Source organism: Prenolepis imparis, unplaced genomic scaffold (genome assembly GCF_030444845.1).
Source record: "Prenolepis imparis isolate NDT839.2.m4 unplaced genomic scaffold, iyPreImpa1.0 SCAF_5, whole genome shotgun sequence".
In the NCBI taxonomy this organism is placed as follows: domain Eukaryota; kingdom Metazoa; phylum Arthropoda; class Insecta; order Hymenoptera; family Formicidae; genus Prenolepis; species Prenolepis imparis.
This window is the reverse complement of record NW_028141163.1, coordinates 15,222,572-15,241,704: the sequence shown is the minus strand read 5'-3', so window position 1 is coordinate 15,241,704 and position 19,133 is coordinate 15,222,572. Positions and strand designations below refer to the sequence as shown.

General features: G+C 35.3%; 1 long non-coding RNA gene across 2 annotated transcripts in view; it reads left to right on the top strand.

Moving 5' to 3' along the window:
* Positions 1-18,725, top strand: part of LOC145935924 (uncharacterized) — a 70,622-nt gene extending 51,897 nt beyond the window's left edge. For both annotated transcript variants that reach the window (XR_014425302.1, XR_014425301.1), the window contains one exon: positions 18,599-18,725. This is a non-coding gene — a long non-coding RNA (uncharacterized LOC145935924). The remainder of the gene's footprint in view (positions 1-18,598) is intronic.
* Positions 18,726-19,133: the final 408 nt, after the last annotated feature.

Here is a 19,133-nt window from a genome sequence, read left to right as displayed (position 1 = left end):
TCATCTGGCGCGGAAGAGGATGAAGAGTGCGCTTCTCTATATACACGGTATTATCTGTCCTCGACGAGTTTATGGTCCCCGACACTCCCACTTCCGCGTCTACCTTATTCTACTTCCTTCGGGCCCTCCACTTTGACACTGCCCGTACACTTCGTGCAGCCCGGAGGATGGCGGTGGTCGTTAAACGCCCAGGTTCTCCCGGTGCTCTCATGAAACGTCCGTTATGCATATTGCATTATGTAATTACGGACTATAATACAATATAAGTCGATTTTTGTTACGTTGCTTGCTATCGCGATGCTTGCTTTCGTTGCACCGTCGTATTTCTGGCAATCTCGAGTTTGATCGGATCGATCCACCCACGGTTAACGATTTATCGCGCTCGTCGAGAAGGGGACGGGTTCGACTTTGCGAAATTGCCGGTGTTATTTATTACGTTTTAACTTTAACTCAGCAGCTCAAATAAAATTCAATTAACGCTTAGTTTTGTCCCGAGATATAAATATTGCGTTCGTTAAGAATATATATGACGTATAAGAATAATGTGCAGGCTTATAGAATTATATGCGCATCTTTATTTGCATTAGTACGTTATGCATAAATGCATGTTACACCTTTTATGCTATTAAAATCATTTAGCAGAATAATATACGACGTTTCGATAAAATGTTGAATAAATATTTGTGCATAATCGCACAACACAATGTCAAATATGCGTGCAATCAAATCGCAAGGCAAAATAATTCCAAATTTTCAATCCAATTATCTGCAATATTGCTTATGAGGTAGGGAAATACCTCAGACACGCTCTTACAATATTTCCTGTAAGTATAGAAACAGGTCAGAATTCGTTAAATATGTTTCCTAAGTAGATAAAGCCGGTATACGAGTACATGCGGCGCCGGTAAATTACATAGGATTTCCTGCGCAGAAGTAACTTACAAAGTAGAGACTCATGTTGCGCGCCAACAGGTCGGCCGGGAATGACGATCATTTACAAGTTTAAATAATTATTAAAAATGTATGTACGGGTTTCTCTTGGCTTCTTATGACAAGTGAAGCAATAATAATTCATTAAATTCGTTCAAGGCGCTGACGTTTCAACATTGATATTACTTGAAATAACTGTGCATAAACTATCAATTTAGAAAACTTGATCTTACGATTATTATTCTGAAAGTTTGCGCAAACTCGATTCTCGTTGTTTGCAAACAGATGCGCGCGTAGTTCTATATAACGTAACGTTTTAATCGATTTATACTTTAATCCGACTCGCTTCTCTCACTAGAAAGAGATACGTCAACACGATCAGACTTCAAAAATCTTGGCGAAAATCTCCGTTGTGTGCCACTCGACCAAAGGTGTAGTCGATAATAAGCATACCTGACGAAATTCAATTATACGATTCCCGTGGGCAGGTAACCCAATTTGCACGTCATCAAGCTGCACATGGCGAAACTAGTTCGAAGATTCCCTTCTCTCTTCTCTCCCCCATTCCCTTCACACCGATATACAGGATCTAGCTATATCAAATATTGAAGTTCCTGGATTACACCGGACTACTCTCGGGGACGACATATAACCGACCCGCGTCGACCTCGAACTACGTGCCTATGATTCGTATGAACGACGTAATTGCTTGTAATCTACCGCGACGCAGTCGTATTACGGAGATTGTAGACGATTTGATGCGTGTTCGTTAACATTATCGGCAAACATTATCGTTCAAAGACGAATCGAAACGAATTTAAATCGCGGATAGCAACATCCGCTCTATATCATAAAAAAACTTGATATGCAGCGCATAAAAACGTTTATATTTTATATTCTATATTTTATTAAATATCAATAATGCGTACTTAATAACATCATATATTTTAAATCGAACATTGAACTATTTCGGAATTTCTACATTTTACTTTTATCATCATCTGCTGTTAACACATTTACTACATTGAATATACATATGTATATATCTCTCTTTATATCCTCTTTAAATCACTGTTTAATTAACAATTCAGTATTAGCGATGCTAGTCCTTTCAATATACGATTGTTGGATTTTATTTATATGTTGATACGATATATCAGTATTGTAGCATCGATGATCTCAACGATATTGATGTGTTAATTACATTATAAACGGTATTTATGCCTTATGAATATAATGACGATTTATCAAATTATAGTATTAACGATTTGTGAATAATGAGGCGTAGCATTTTATGTAATTCGGATGATTATAACTCGTGCGTTAAATGATAAGATCATTACTATTTATTTACCTGTTTCTTGATCTGCTCGAGCAGATCACTCACTTTGGTTTTCCATCTTCTTCTCCAATCCCCGGTTGTCTTATCACAAGAGAGCTTCTCGAGGTCTCTTTGATGCCATCGTCAAATGATCGTAATCAAACAGACCGCAGAAGGCGCGATTCCCCGCTTTCGCTTAATTTACTACTTTTGTGATGTTAATGTAACACGTCAATCGAATGTATTTCATTAATTACACTAGGCGACAAAATTTTGTTTTTTTCCTAGAAGTAATAGATGTGTCACCTAATAGAAGTAATAATTTTAATAAACTCTTAAACTCTTATGTTTGACTTAATTTTTAAAAAACTGAAACAGAAGAGAAACATGTGTATATTAAAATTTGTTATTTCAAAATATGATAATATTAAATATTTTATAATATCTGATAATGAATGAAATATGAAATAGATATTATAAATACGTATATTATGTATGCGATTTAAAAACACTTAATATCTACCATATCATATTAATTCATTATTATAAGAAATATATATATATATATATATATATATATATATATATATATATACAGTATAATAAATTATATACACATACAAAAAATATGTAATCAAGAGATTACGAGGAAACTATGTAGCTTGTGGATTTAAACACAATTATTTCAAATAGCAATAGATAATTTCTAAATTTATTTTTAAAATTAACACGTAAACGATAGATATCTTATTATTGTAATAAATTCTATTAAAAAAATGTTGGATAATGTTATTAATTACGCGATCCTGGCACAGAGAAAACGCTTAATGCTGTTTGATTTCAAATTTATCTAATGAAGTGAGAGACGAAATTCTTCATTTAGAAATACGCGCATCTATCAAATTTTTTACATGTCAGCGGTTCGTCTTTATGATGCGTCATCCTAGTGCGAACGAATTAGAGGAGAGACACGCTCGACTTTTAAAAGTTCCGTGAATTTACGAACGCGTTTCCTTCCGCTGTATTAGCTGCCACGAGAATTCACGCTGTTCGAATCTCTTCCTTCCCAATCCCAGTCTATTCGTACTCGGTTGAACGTATTACATGCGAACATTTTCCTATTCCAACCGCTACTTGGTTAAGCGCAACGATGAGTAATAAGGCGTAAAAAGCTATTAAATTGGCCGACGAGATCTTCCGTTCTACGCCAGCTTCATCCGTTCTTTCTCTCGAGAGATCTGTGGGACTTAAAAAGTCTTCGACTCAGCCGATGAGAAAGATGAAAGCTCCAGGCTGAGGACATTTTCCCGTCTTTGCATTACGATATTTTTTTGCTATTTGAAACAGCTGTGTTTAAATCCAAACTGCATAGTTTTCTTGTAATCTCTTGAATTGCATATTTTTTGAAAATTATTTTTTGTGTGTATATAATTTATTATACCGTATTTCTTATAATAATGAATTAATGATATGAATAAATAAATTATAATTTTAACTTATTTATAAGGAAAGGTCACACCAGTTGAAAAATATGAAAAATTATGAAATTGTTGCACACAATTTGTAGACAGCGCCTTGATAAATAACATTTTGTTGCTACCCGCATTTATTTTGAAGGAGATAAATAATTTTTCTTTATAAATTATTTTTTCTGTTCTTTTTCTCTATAAAATTATCTTTCAAAATAATTTTTTAAAAATTGCGAATAATAAGATAAAATTAAAAAATATTCTAATTTTGAGAAGTTGATTTTATCTCAGAAAATTCAGGCAGCGAATAGCATATTAATTACCATTTTCTATATATTTTTATAAAGCCTTACCTTTTTTTCGAACTTGCGCTATTTAAGGATTTTTCTTTATGTTTTATATAATCGTTTTAAATTAAAAATATCGCATTTTAATAATATCGCAATTCTGATGACGATACGAGAACATTGGAAGCTGATATTTATAGGGCTTACTCTTGTCTTATGAAAACATAACAAAAAAAAAGAAGAAAATAAATTCCTTACACGAGTAAAGAGCGCAACGGGTCAACATCACCATGGTAATAGACACTGGTGACGGCGGCGGTTTCGCGAAGGTGGCGGCGGAGGTGGTAGTAGGGTAGGTGATGTTGGCGCAGGGTGAGTGGGTGGTTGTGGGTGGCTGTAGGTCGACCGCGCGGGGACCAGGGGATAGCCTCCGGGTTAGGGGCTGACGGGTCGTGGCGGGCGGAAAAGGGGCGACTCCGGCAGTCAGCGGGTTAGTGCCGCTCCGTGCGGGCGAACGCGAGCCCGTACGCGTGCTTTCGCAACATTTTTTTCCCCGAGAATTTGTCGCGTTCATTAACGCGATTCATTTCAAATGATTTCGCGCGACAGATGACAGGAACGTACCGTGAATTCGGTTCATCTGTCGACCTCGCCAGCAGCTGTCGTCCCGCGATATCGCACGTGAATCCTCGTATTCGTATTTTTTTGGAGACATTCGTTGATGACATTTTTCTCAGTATCTCGGTATCGTAATCGATAATGAAACGTGATTTTTTAAAATTGTTAAGCAATTATCGCGTGAGTGTTTCACGCGACTGCATTGCGCGTAACCAGGATTACGGAGTGATCATTGATGTGATGGATGAAGGTTTTTAAACCACGTGTGATTAGAGTGTCATCTGTGTGGATAAAATATACTGTTCGAGTTCCGACTTGTTTTATAATTCACTACAAATACAATACTGTAAACTGAAATAATCCTACGTCTGTAAATGTCAATATTCTCGTAATTTCGATTAAACAATATTAAAGAAGATTTTTATGTGATAATTCTCGTGTAATTAAACGCAAGTCTTAAATGTTAGTTTTCAAATTGTGAAGAATAGATATTTTACAAAAAATTCGAGTAATTTTTCACTTCTGTAATAAAATCAAAGGTTTGCTATATACGAACATTACATCACTGATCGTGACGTGCTCGAAATTTTTGAAAGCATGATTATCTCGAGGAAAATTCCTCTTTCATGGAAACACACCGCGTATTGTTACACATTTCGACATCGTAGCGTGCAATAAAATAATGACATAATTTTCTGTTTACATATGTCAATTTAAGAAATGCTAGAAAGTCTACTGAAAATTAATTCGACGATGAGTGAGTGGATTCCTTGCATGTTCGCATAATATGAACTTTTCGTTCCGATTCGGCTTCGGTTTCTATTAGAATTTTCGCTGAGCATCATCGTCATCGTGCATCGTCACACGGTACTTGGCAATCATGTGTATCAGTAATTTCATTTGTGGCTTCACGCGCACACGTTGCATTACATCATTTAAGGTGTAATTGCGCGCGTGAATAAAGCAAAATAACATTGTTTTGGCGCAAAAAATACATCTTTAAATTGTAAAGACTTCGAGAGTCATTCTTTTTCGTTCTTTCTTGTTTTTTTATGTTTTCCCTTTACGTGTACTACTACGTTTTTCATTACGATAAATAGCAATTCTTCCGGCAACTCGAGATTCTTCTTAACTCGTAAGTACGAGCACGGGATAACTGGAGAGCTCCTTCGTAGCGTCGAGTTTCCTCTCCTGAAAACTGTAAGAAAAGCTCGCTATCCTCTCTGTTTAACTTCTTCTTTTTTTACAATATTATATTCAAGTGTAAAGTTTTTAACAGATACGGCGTAAATATTTATTTATTTATATACGCTGTCGGCTTTTCATTCCAGTATATGTAACATATTATTCTTACGTGTACAATTATCGCTTTATTAAATAATTTTCAATAATGAGTTTAATTTTTCTCTGAAAGAATATACACTTTTACAGAAAATACGCGACGTAGCTTTTATTGCTTCAAACTTTCCAGCGAACTCATCTCGCAATCGATATTACGAAATGATGTTAACAAGCCATAGAGGAAGGCACATTTAGTGTAATCGTCATTCTCGGACTAGTGTAGATAGAGGGTGATGCAAATTCCGAGTTGGTTCCCGGTTAGTGTAACGACCGATAATTTCATTCGCAAGCTCATTATGGAAATGGAAACCGTTTCCATAGGAATTACATAATTAGAATATGGTTCGTCCGTGTCCCGCCGACATTGAACATGGAGATAATGAATATCGAACAGCGAAATATCATTGCGATACTCACTGATAGTATATCGTAAATAATAAAAAAAATATAATCCGCGGTCGACGAGACGTTGCTTATTATGTAAAATGTCACGCAATGCCGAGAAACGATAAAGAAACGGTATTTCACTATGCTTTAAGTGTCCGCAAGAATAATGCCGATCTCACGTGACTCGTTAACCGACACCATTTAACGTTATTGCGCCGTGAAGAAGGATAGGGCGTGATCCATTTTACGCGAAGAATATATGTGTCTTACATTCCTCTTTACGTTCTATAATCGCAAGTCTTTTTGTCCGAAATAATCGGTAAATAATAATTAGTCTCTAGGCGAGGGTTAAATAAAACGAGATGGTTTGCAAAGCTGTCGGTTTTTATATGTATTTTCTTATTAATAAAATAAACAATTATAAAAACGTGGAATGTTCTTCATCTATTTTTATAGGTACGTCTCGAGCTTTTCGATATAACCGGGCTCGGTAATGTTTGTTGAACGTAAACGCGTAACGTCAGCGAGTTATAAAAAAAAAATAGAACAAGTCGTCATGTACAGCATGATAGAGAAATTAACCTGTTGACAGGTGCGTAACCCCGAAAATCGATTGCATACATCCGATGCAGACGTTTGCGACAACGCGCGCTACGTGTGACGTCGAATGTATGCACTTGACTGCAGGCATTTCCGGCATACCGTCACATAATCGGTCTTTTGCCAGCCTCGATTAATAACGCCAAAATTACTTTTGCTTTCTTCAATCGTTGCTCAACAGTACACGTTCGGTTAAAGTATAAATTGTAAACAGTCCGAGGTACTCTGGCACTTTAATTTTATCTTTTTTTTGTATTTTTTTTTCTTAATTAGATTTCTTATTCTAATCTCTTCTCTTTCTAATTTAGTGTAATTAATTTCCATGCATTGTTGGAAAAGAAATTGTAAATAAAAATATATACGTTTGCCAAATTATTCGTGAAAATTCTCGATATTGTTGCCAATTAGTAGGATGAATACAAACGTGTAGCAGATACTCTTTGCAGATATAATTGGATGAAATCGTTGAATAGTGTTTGGCGGAAACATTGCTGCTATCCGAGCACTCCGAGCGAACCTAACCGAGCATATCTCCCGCGCGTTTCAGTGGATTTTTTCATCGGCGGTTGCATCTGTGCGTATCGCGAAATTGCATTACGTATATATCGTCGTTGTTTCCCTGAAAATGAAATAAGTCGTTTAATCCGTCGCAACTAGAAACCGATTTATTTTCTAATTCAGGATCGGAAAAAAGAGAGAGAGAAAGAGACAGAGAGAAATGATCGCGTAAAATTATAAAGTCGCATTTTATTATATTTTAAATTGACACTATGTATATATTATATTACATTTGATTGCAACGCTAATTTGACATGCATATTCTTATAATAGGCTTGAACATTTTATAAAATGTCAAAGTTTTTTGTACGAGCTTAAACGTTAAGCTTTAAAATCTGAACGTCCGCATTAACGATATTTTAAAAGCTATTCATCGGAATTTCTCGAACGATCGTTGACCTAACTTGCAAAAAATTCACGAAAGTTTCGAGAATACGTGCCGTGACTTTCGTACTGCCTATTTTTTGCTATCAAAGGCGCCGAGAACTTTTCCCGATCGATCGGAAAGTCGTCGCGAGAAATGTGTTCACCTACTCAAAGTGGCAACGAGAAATCTTTTACCGGGCACCAGTTGAGCCGATAGAAACTCGAGAATACAGTACTGCACAACCTACCGGAGGATCATCTGTTAATTAGCAGCATGTATACTCACGTACACGGAGATAACGGCATGTGCTGTTATCTTCCCACCATTCTCTACCTCGAACGATATCGTAAGTATTTTTGCTAGTGATTACAAGCGAATAAAATGTTGCAACGAACGGATTTTATTCTTTACGCAGATATTAGAAACTACTGTCGTAATACTTTATGCTTCTCGTATTTGTTTTTCTTTGAGTATTTTTACCTCGATTTTTACTTATAGGATAAGTCAAATGGCGATTATACGTGATTCTTGATGTGATATGCAAAAGATGACATTTATGGTACAGAAATGTTTAGTCAAACGAAATTTTCGCGGAGAACCGCTGTAATTATTTCTACAGTTTCAAATACCTACTTCTCTGTCCATCGTTGATACGAAGCTTGTGGGTGACGGAAATGAGATAATTAATTCGGGAAGTCAACTCGACGTTCTCTCGCGAGGAGTTTCATATGTAGAAGTTAAGCGAAGCATACATTTCCGCGCACGCGCGTGTTACTTCTGGGAACCAGCGGATTAGCGTAATTTTAAGGGCGATCACCGTGGAAGCGAGCGGAAGGAAACGACTGTAACGCGAGGTCGGACTTATTCGAAGAAAAAAGAGGAAAGATAACGAAAGATTTTGCATAATAAAGCGGTTAGAGCGAGAGACGCGGAAGAGTTGCGTCTAGTTGAAGATTGTACATGTAAATTCCGTGGAGAGGTTATCGAATAAACGAGAGGTAAACTGCATCCGCCTGCATCTTCCGGTGAAACTCGCTTTTTATCTAACATGTTTCGCAAAAGGACTTCATCGTTCGATGCATCATCGTGATATTATTAACGTTATTATCAGATGATCCCTGTCTCATCGCTCGTGTACTTTTAATAAATGTTTACGTCAATTTAATAGGAAAATTCTCGATATATTTATTACTTATTTCTCGTTTCGACATAATATACGTGCATAGACGCAGAAGCTACCGATGTGATCATAACAACGGAGAGAGAGAAAGAGAGTTTATGATCGAAGTATATTTTGATTTGTATTGCAACAACATTATACGACAATGCCATGTTTTTATTTATCTTCTTTCTTTATCTTCTATTTTTTATTTGATCGAAACGATCGACGATATTTTCTCGAGCAGCTTTCCCGCTGTTGCGATTTTAAGAAAATCTCGCCTCTATGTGAAAAACCTGAATGAATCGTCGATTTCATTTTCTCGTTGCGCCAGCTGCCCGCCCGATTCGATTCGATGCAGCGGCGCTAACTTTTTGGAAAAAACGAAAGAATGCGAGAACAACGAAAAAGGGACGAGAGAGATTGCACGCCCCTAAATGGCATATCGCTGTGATTTATCCACGGCTCGTGATTTGTCGATCGGCAACGGCGAACGGGGCAACAACAATTAAAGTAGCGCAATTTACTATTCCGTCGCGCGCCAAGCGACGATTTACGCGTGGACAACGACATCGAAGGGCAGAACGAAAAATTGATTGCATAAAGTGTCGTATATCACGAAAGAATTACATCCAAGTTCTTTAATCTCTTATGTGGCTCCAGATACACCCTCTGTTTACCTGAATAAAAAATGTATTACATACGTGGGAAAATTCTGTGCGCAATAAGTTTTCTTAGAGTCTATTTCTGTCGCATAAAAAATGTGTGGTACTATTATACTCTTATTTTTTTTTAGATGTATATCGTGTATATGAGCCAATATATTAAATTTTATTATTTGTTTTTTTTTTTTATCGAAATAAAATAAATGGTAATTTTATTGCCACGCTGAAGTTAACATACCGGAGGTGGGATGCGCGATAATGTTTGAATTGGAATGAATTCGCCGAGAAAGATTCCGCAGGACGGAAAAATTCGCGAACGAGAATGGAGGCAAATGGCCATCGAGATTATCGCGGTTTCACGCTACAGTTGGTTCGGACGACCGCTGGGTGGCTAGCTGGCTGGGCGGTGGTCCATTTTAACCGTCGTGCGCAGAACGCAGATTAAATCGGCTCTGTTTGTTGTACTGTCTGCTTTTGAGCCTCGCTCGCTCCGCGACTCTCCACTTTATTGTTCATCGTTTATATCGTCGCTTGACACGTGGCTGTGATTAATTTCGGAAGCAAATTCTTCCGTCTTTCATTTAGTTTGCCTCAATTTCTTCGAGCGTTGCGTTTTCTGCAAATTGCTATCTATATGTAGAATTCTGTACAATGTTATTAATTTTATTTAAAGCATTTTAATCTAAATTTATCAATTCTAATTTACTTAAACATTTTTAGCGCTTTGTACTTGAAAGATTCTTGTCGAAAATACTTAAAGTCGGTGCGTGTCTTGAATCGTAAAATAAAATAGACATTTTGAGTCGATAAGTTTATTACTTTTATCATTAACTTGTCATGAATTTTTAACTTTTGGAATAAAAGAACTTTCTTTTCATTCTGGTATATGTATTAATTATGAATAAATAATAAAAAAATTAATGAAAAAAAAAACAAGACTTAAAGGAACAATGAAACTATACTAATGAAAAGATTGAAGAAAAGCCCAACGAAAGTAAGAATAACATAAAGCAGAGAAAGAGAGGGAGGTGAAAGACAGTTGTTCCTCCAGGACGAAAGGAGTTTCACGTCTTTCCATAGTCGAGGCGCGAAGAAAAAGCATTCGCAACGTCGAGTCGACTTTTCCACCTGTTTCCATCCTGGCCCTTCTATTCTATCTCTTTTCTCTCTGCTCGCGTTGGTGACCGATTTACTTTTCGCGCTCACTCCTGAGAAAAGTATCTTTGCATCTGTCATCTCTCTGTCTATACGAAGTCGTTTTTTCCTTTCAATTAATAGTTTCGCAATAAAGAAAAGAACGAAAGAATTGAAAATATACGCGCATTTGAAAAAATATATATTAGATAGTTTATTCGCCGTGAACTAGATGTTTAACTAATGTAAAACAGAAGTAATATATATATATATATATAATAGTTATGTATAAAATCGTAAGAGGTCATTAAGCTGCTTGATTCGCGATCGCTTCCTGCTTCGTCTGCGCTATTACAAAATAGCATTTCAGTAATCGTCGTTCTTTTCTTGCGTCGCGTTTTTCTCTCATCGGCTGTACACTATGCAACTGTATTGTCCTCGTCCAACGGGTTTATTCTTCACGTCTTTTCCTCTTGTCGAGTGCATCTGCCAACTCCCATCCACTCACTGCTATATATGCGCGACACGCTCTTCCTTTTCTTCGCTCGCCATCCTCTGTGTGCCGCTGATAAGAACAGAAAGGGAATAACAGAGTTTTGTTTATTTACTGCTCAGTAATCTTGATAATCTTGATAGGTGATAGATGAGCTTTGCGATTTGATTACTCGATTAGGGACATTTTGATTAATCAGGATAGAGTAGTACAGATAATAGCAAGACACACGCATATATGTTTAATTTCAATTTTAATATAAGCGATTTTAATATAAATTTATAATAATGTATGCGCAATGTGCATTGCTATTTAGATTTTTAGATTTTATCTTGATCAAAGTAATGTAAGTCCCGCTCTTCTTTGTATACGTCGAACGCATTTTCTTCGATTTCAATAAAAGTATGTTCTTCTTTCTCTCTATATAGTATTATCTGCGCGTATGTGTAGCAAAGCTTCCTTTAAGAAGACAAAATTCGACAATACGCACGCAGAGAAGAGCAATGCGATTACATGTGTGTGCGACAGCACGGAGGCGAAATGAAAGTAATGTCAGATCTGTTCTATCAATTTCACGAGCATTGAAAATGCATAATATAAAATACATATATAAGAGTAATAAATATTTTAAAAAGAAATATTTTAATTACATCTTACATATAATAATTTTAATATTCTTTATATTATGATTTATCGTTATATATTTTATTGTTTTTATTATTTTGATGCATTATTTTTATTTTTGCTCTTACAAGGATATTATTTTCTATTGATATATTTTTTCCATTTTTATATGAATTCTGCTAATTACTGAAATTATAATATATATAATTCTCCTTCCAGTTTCTCTCCGTATAATTCCTGTACGAGAACATTAAATGTTAACGCGTTACAGCGGTTCGTTTCTACTATATATTCTGCTTTCTAATCGCTTTGCAATGTACCTCCTTCTCTTCGAAGATAAATCGAACAGCCATCGAGCGTTCTGCGCATGCAGCGTGAATCCGCAGTTATCCGACTATTTTGGATAGGTCGAGCTACATCGACTACCCATCCCTTAATATTACACGGCCGCGCATTGTTCTATCGCCACTAGTAATTAGAGATAGTTGGTCTAAATGGTAATTTGCTTCCGGTGTACCTTTCCTCTCTCCGGCATGCGGTTTGCCGATTGTAAAATAGTGGATCTTGCAGTTCGCATACTCGATTTATGTTTTTCATCAGTAATGAGAAAAAAATTACAAATCCAATCGTGCATTACCGAAATTTTATGTAAATGGTTATTACATTCTGAATACTACTATTTGTGAACGGAGTGTTCTTTGATTCGAAAATAACTATCAATTTAATGTTAAATACCTTTTGTAATTTATAAATTGCACATTAAAATTTCATTAAAGTCAAAGTTAAATTATATAAAAAACAAAAATACATTATTTATTTGTAATATATACAAGCTGCTGGAATTAATCATGTTTTTCATATTAATCTATAAATACAGAAGGTTTTTAATAAAATATTTTTTTATATCTGAAGCAATTTGCAATTTAAATAAAATGGAAAATATTTTATACGTTTAAAGCTAAACAAATTTGTTGGAGAACGAAATAAATCATTTCTAACGAAGATTAATCATTCAAGATTCGAATTAATTTGCGTGGCGTTTAAGAATAAAACTCTTCGCATTAATACACCCGATGTCACCCGGGTGCGTGCCTCTGCGAACAAAGCGCGCGGAGCGGGAGGGTAAGATCCAATTACTGGAATTTACATAATTTTGCGAATACAAGTCCATATTCTTGCGGGTTGCAAATTCGCAAAATCTATATTCTGCAGCCAGCTTGTTTACCTTACGTGCGTCAGATATCATGACGAATATGGCGTCGAGGATTAAATGCCTCCGCGAATTTCCGCGACTCCTGGCGTGATTGTTACTCAGCCAGATTAGATTCGCGGGTATTCGTCTGCCTCGTGTGGAAATTACTTTATAAACAATAACACGTACGCATTTGGAAGCTTTGTTTATTTCCATTTATTTCCGCGTTAAATATCGTTTTGTTATATATGCATTTTTGGCAAAGTGAGAGGTTTAATTTGATCCGATAAATAATTCCGATAAATAATTCAACCTGTGCTATTTCATCTCGCAATTTTATCTTTCCTATATCTGCAAGAATATAGTTAGCTAGCGGAGTATTTATTTTTTTTTTTGACATTCTATATACGAAGTAGTATAGTCTATGGTATAGTATCATATGGATCATCGCTAGTTAGGACGATTCGTAGCTCTCATTTTTCATAAGTTTCGCTACGACAATTGTTCCATTTATCTTTATATATGATTTTATATATGTGAGTGATGGGTGAATATTGTTTCCTATTTACATATATATTGCAAACATTTTAACATTTGATGCAAGTAGAATAATAATTTTCCCGACGTGCAAAGAAATTTGTAATAAATTGCAAGCTTTATTTCAAGAGATACGTATTTTACGCATGATATATTTTTGTGAATCAATTAACATTTTATATGATATTTCTTTAACATTTTAATCAGTCCTTTAACACTTATTTTTTCATGTGCACTTTATTTTTTCGCGTTTATTTGATCGCTGCGTTGTCATATGACTTGCAATATAAGCATGATGAAAAGTACCGTCTGTAGAATTTCAGTGAGTGCATACGTGTGCATCAGGTGCGCTGTGTGTAATCGAGATTTCTGGCCCGCGCCCTTGCTCGACAGTTTGTCGATAGTTCGTTTTTACTGCCGGAATGATGAATTCTGAATTTACTGCTATATGAAACTATGTCGAAGGGTTGTGTTGACGTTCCTATATAAATGCATCGATTCACGTATGTCGCGTGTCAATAAAATTGTAATATATAATTGCGTAATCGAGAAGATGGATTCTTAATTAGAAAAGTTTAGAGAAACTTTTGGAAAATAATATGTAAAAGCATTTCTTTCTAATTTCTTCTCCTTTCTTCTTAGTTCGCTTTTAAATAGCTGCTATGATTGAAGTAATTATTGCGACCTTATCGACGACTTGTCTCGCGTGGAACGAAGGAGAGACGGAGAAGTAACGACTCGTAGTTCACTTTGATAATTACCATGCTTTAATTAGACGAACGCAGAGGGGTTTCCTTTAATTATTGCGTGCGAACTATGTCAACGGCTCATATAATGAAAGACGAAAATACAGTCTCGACCGTCTTTGTTTTTCTGCGGCCATCATCTTAGATTAGGCCTTGAATTAAAACATGAATTAAACTTGACAAGACCTATAATTCTAAGTCAATTCCTAAATGAAATTCGTATGTATACTTATTTATGTTTCACGTCTAATATAGTCTGTATACAAGACATATGCTTACAATGTTCTTGGATATTTGCAAACTGTACACGAACAAATATTTTGTGCGGACAGTATCTCTGTTGTCTTTCACTCGAAATGGAAAACAGTAGTTAAAAATCTGCGTAAGACGTATTCGCAAACAAATCCTCTTACAAAGTTTTCTTTATCAAACGATAAGTTTACTTTAATTATGGAAAGCTAGCAGTATGTGGACGTTCTCGAATAAAAGATTGAAAATACACAACGAGTTAGTATAAACAGAAACCATTGACTATGAACAATTCGTCACTGCGGACATCTTCTGTGAATTGTTCATATACAACATATGTAGGCTATGCACTAGGCTTTAGACATAACTGTCAAGGTATTCTCCGCTTGAATGAGAGTGGATGCTGTTTATTTTAATTGCACCATTGATTTATTTTTAGGGATCAATGTGCGTTTAATAATTCGATCTACTAATACTGTTGCAAGAAAAAATAATGTTTAATATTCAGTGTATGAGATTGCAATTATTGCATCAACATTGTCATCGTCTTCTGAAAACGGAATCAACTTGCCAAGGAAAATGCGTTCCCCTTTCTTAATAAAAGTCCGGGACTCTCGGGTGGGCCATGGGGCTTGATAAACACAGCCTCCTCACGACGATGACGAGCTCGTTCGTTCGCCTCGTGCTCATGAAAATCGAGCACGGCGGCATCTCGTAAAGGAGATACGGCGTTATAATTCATGAAGCGCGACGTGCAGCCGGATGAACCATAAAGCCGGGATGAACGGCCATACTTGGCATAGTTCCGTTGTCGTTCGCGTAGGTAGATAACGTGCCCATTGCCGTGTTATTACCGCCCGAGAAATTTCCTTTTCCTCACTCTCTTCTCTTTCTCTCTCTCTCTTTCTCTGTCTTTTTCTCACTTGTCTCACTCTTTTCATCCGATTTTTTCCGGATCTTCTCTGGAGCTTCTCGAAACAAAAAAGCATGCACAAATGAAACTAGATGCGTGATCCAATGTTTCATGCAATCGATTATTCCATAGAGCGTAACTTAAAAACTGTCTCGCTGAAATAGTGAGTATATTGCGCGCATATATATACATAATGCATTATGTATTAATATCGCTAATTGGCCAAGCCGCGCTGCTTTTCATCATTTCTCACTTTTTGCGTAGCATTGAATGGATGGATATATATGACTAGTTTTTTAATAAATCTTATTTATTTGCACGAAATTAAAAAAAAATAATTTGTCGTTAAAATAAAGCACACACAAATATCGCTATCATATTGAACGAATATTTTTTATGCATGACAGATGCTTTGAAAATCTCGCGAAAAAATATTTGGCCATTTTCGCTATTTTACAAAGCTTCGCGAACGCGTGAGAATGCATAAGTTAAAAAAATCGTTAAAAAGTCGTTAAAAAAATCATTGTTGCGAATAAATGCACACGTGCGTACATATGTGACCGAATTTACCTGGAAATTAAAATATCATTTTGCTTTTCTTCTAAATTCGTTCTTCTAAATTCCACCGCAACAAATACAAGTATACAAGTATCTTTCATCTTCTCAGGTTTTATTGTCCTCTTAAAAAGATTTTGCTATATTAACGTGGTTAAAAAATTTAGATAACGACAGAGATATAAAATTAAAAATTTAAATTATTGCATGTTTTTTAAAAGAAAATTTTTAAGTAAATGCAGGTTTTAATAAGATAGTGCGAAGTAAAATAATTCAGTATTTAATATTTATATTATTCCATAAAGTCAGCCAGTAATATTTTTATGGCAGAGATATTTTTAATGGAAGCGTCAATGAAGTTATTTACCGTGCTTATGAATCGTGAAATAGGAATAAAGTGAAAAATCGAGCGAATTCAAAACCATTTATTATAATCTGATCGAATGTTTGTTATTTCTAACGAGATATTCAGAGCAACAAAGGATCAAAGTTGTCTGATGAATAAGAATCCATTTTACAGGAACTCCAACTGTTTCTGCTATGAACAGCGATGTGAATCAACAAGTGCGTGGACTGTTACCATGATAATGTTAATTGCATAAACGATGAGCACATTATTATTTTCATTACTCGTTAACTCATAACTGTTCTCCGTGAATCTATATGAATATTTGAATTGGTTTTTGTTATCAGTTTCATTTTTTATTGTTCTTTCAAAAACAGAATTTCTTATTAATCTCTTCAAATATTCATTTGTCAAATTTTTTATATTTTTCTTATTATCAGATAAGATCACATAATTTTTAGTATTGGACAATTTATATTTAATAGAAGATATATTTAATAAAAGAAATTAGATTGAATATATTATAATATGTATATAGCAGTAAAAACGGTCTATCTCTCTTTCTTTTTATTAAAGTGGCGAGAAAACATACTTTGCAATTAACGTGTGTCATGGTTAATACATAGCAGTAACTCATTTTTTTATTGTGAAATGTTAAAACTATGTTTTTGCTGTAAAAGTATATTTCAATATACTTATATAATAATACTCATATTACAATAATTGTCGACATAATAATTTATTGAAAAAGATTCGCGTACAGTGTCTATGCATTTGCATCTATGTAAATACGGCGACGATCGTATAGTTGTGCGCAACGAGAGCACTTTCCACAGAAAGGGGAAGATAGAGATCGGAAGCAAAGAAGCTGTTGCATCGGGGCGACCGTTGCCATGAAACCGATGCAATTGCCGTTATTTGTTCTCGACTGATACTCACCGGTGCAAGAGATTCTCGAGTCGTTTCACTTTCCGAATGGCTTCGCACTCTCGTTACTGCGGCAAAGGGGTGAAGGGGATAGTGTTTATGGTGGCCAGCGTGAAGAGGAAATGGCGGAAATAGCTTATTGTTAGATACGATCCTGGTGCGTGAGAGAGATATATAGCGCGTAGTTGAGAAATTTTCGTTCACAAGATGCAATATATATTATATTGGCGCCGCTGCTTTGTAATATCGTATATCATATATGTGAAAAATAAACAGCGAAAGAATATTGAGCGAAAAAAATTCTTATCTGAGAGAGTAGACATGAAAATGGTTTGTCACATTTATAATCAAGAATGTATAATAATAAAATTGTAACAAATTTGAGACGTCATTACACTTATTTTCATATCTTTTTTAGTTGAAATTTAATTGTAAAAATTCAGTCTTTAAGTGAAATTTCAGAATTAACTTCGATATTTATATAGATACGCACTTTTATTTATTGAGCCAGAAATTTTTGAATTGGTGCAAAGTTGTCACTTTATTTTAATTAAATTTGTTTTTTTTTCTTTTGCTCACGGATTAAATACGTCCACTCTCTTTATTCTGCTTTTATTCTTACGCAATCGGTCCTCTTTTCAATTTCTCGAATCACTGGCCACGAACCTTTGAATTTCATATCGAAATTTGAAGGAAATCAATAACGTGTTTTTTTTTAAACCAGAATTAGACGAAGGGAAAGTGTAATATCGGTCATATACAGTTAATTTAATTAATGTACATTGACAGATGTTTAATTAATGAAACGTGTGAAAATAATACTTTTAGATGAAAATACAGATTGTAATCAAATTACATTTAATTACATACGTCCGATTTACGGTGCGTCAGAAATATGGTTAATCAATTAGCGACACATAGAAGTGTGTTGATGATAGCGATAATGAAGGAAATTGCTAATGACGAAGCAACAGCAAAATGTTTGATGAACAATGAGATGGAGAGAAATGCGCGGTTTAATTGATTAAATTTTATGAATGATATTATATATATATATCGTGTATATCGTACGTATATATTATATCGTACACGCGCGCGATAAAGTTATATGTATACATATACCGTTGATGAAAAGTAATTTACTGATTTTCTAATCTGCTTATCTTCTGCTTGTTTTTAGAAGCTCACCGAGCTCTGGAGCTCCTCGAGGATTATCACGCCAAGTTGACGAGACCGCAAGACAAACAGCTGCGATTAGCGATCGAGCGCGTCATACGTATTTTCAAGAGTAGACTCTTTCAGGCGCTGCTAGGTAAGTCAGTCATTTTATTGTTCAATTAAATTTTCACTCGAAATAATGCGCATAGCGACACTGATGGCCATATCAAAAAATTTCTATCAATCAATTGTGTGAAATTTAAAAAGTACGAATGTTTAGTCTGATAAGTACATAAATTGATACGTTCAAAAATATTCTATTAACTCGTAGCGACTGGTCGATGATAAAAATCGATCCTATCGAGACGAACATTAGGATATATAGAATATATTTTTTATGAGGATTTCACTCATAATCCGATTTCAGGAAACTCATAATCCGAACTGTTTCGTGAAACGATCGTCACACTGGCGATAACGCTGATCGTCCTCGTCTCGAAATAACGGCCAATTACTGCGAGTATTTGAAGGCGCGTTTTACGATAATTGCTAATTAT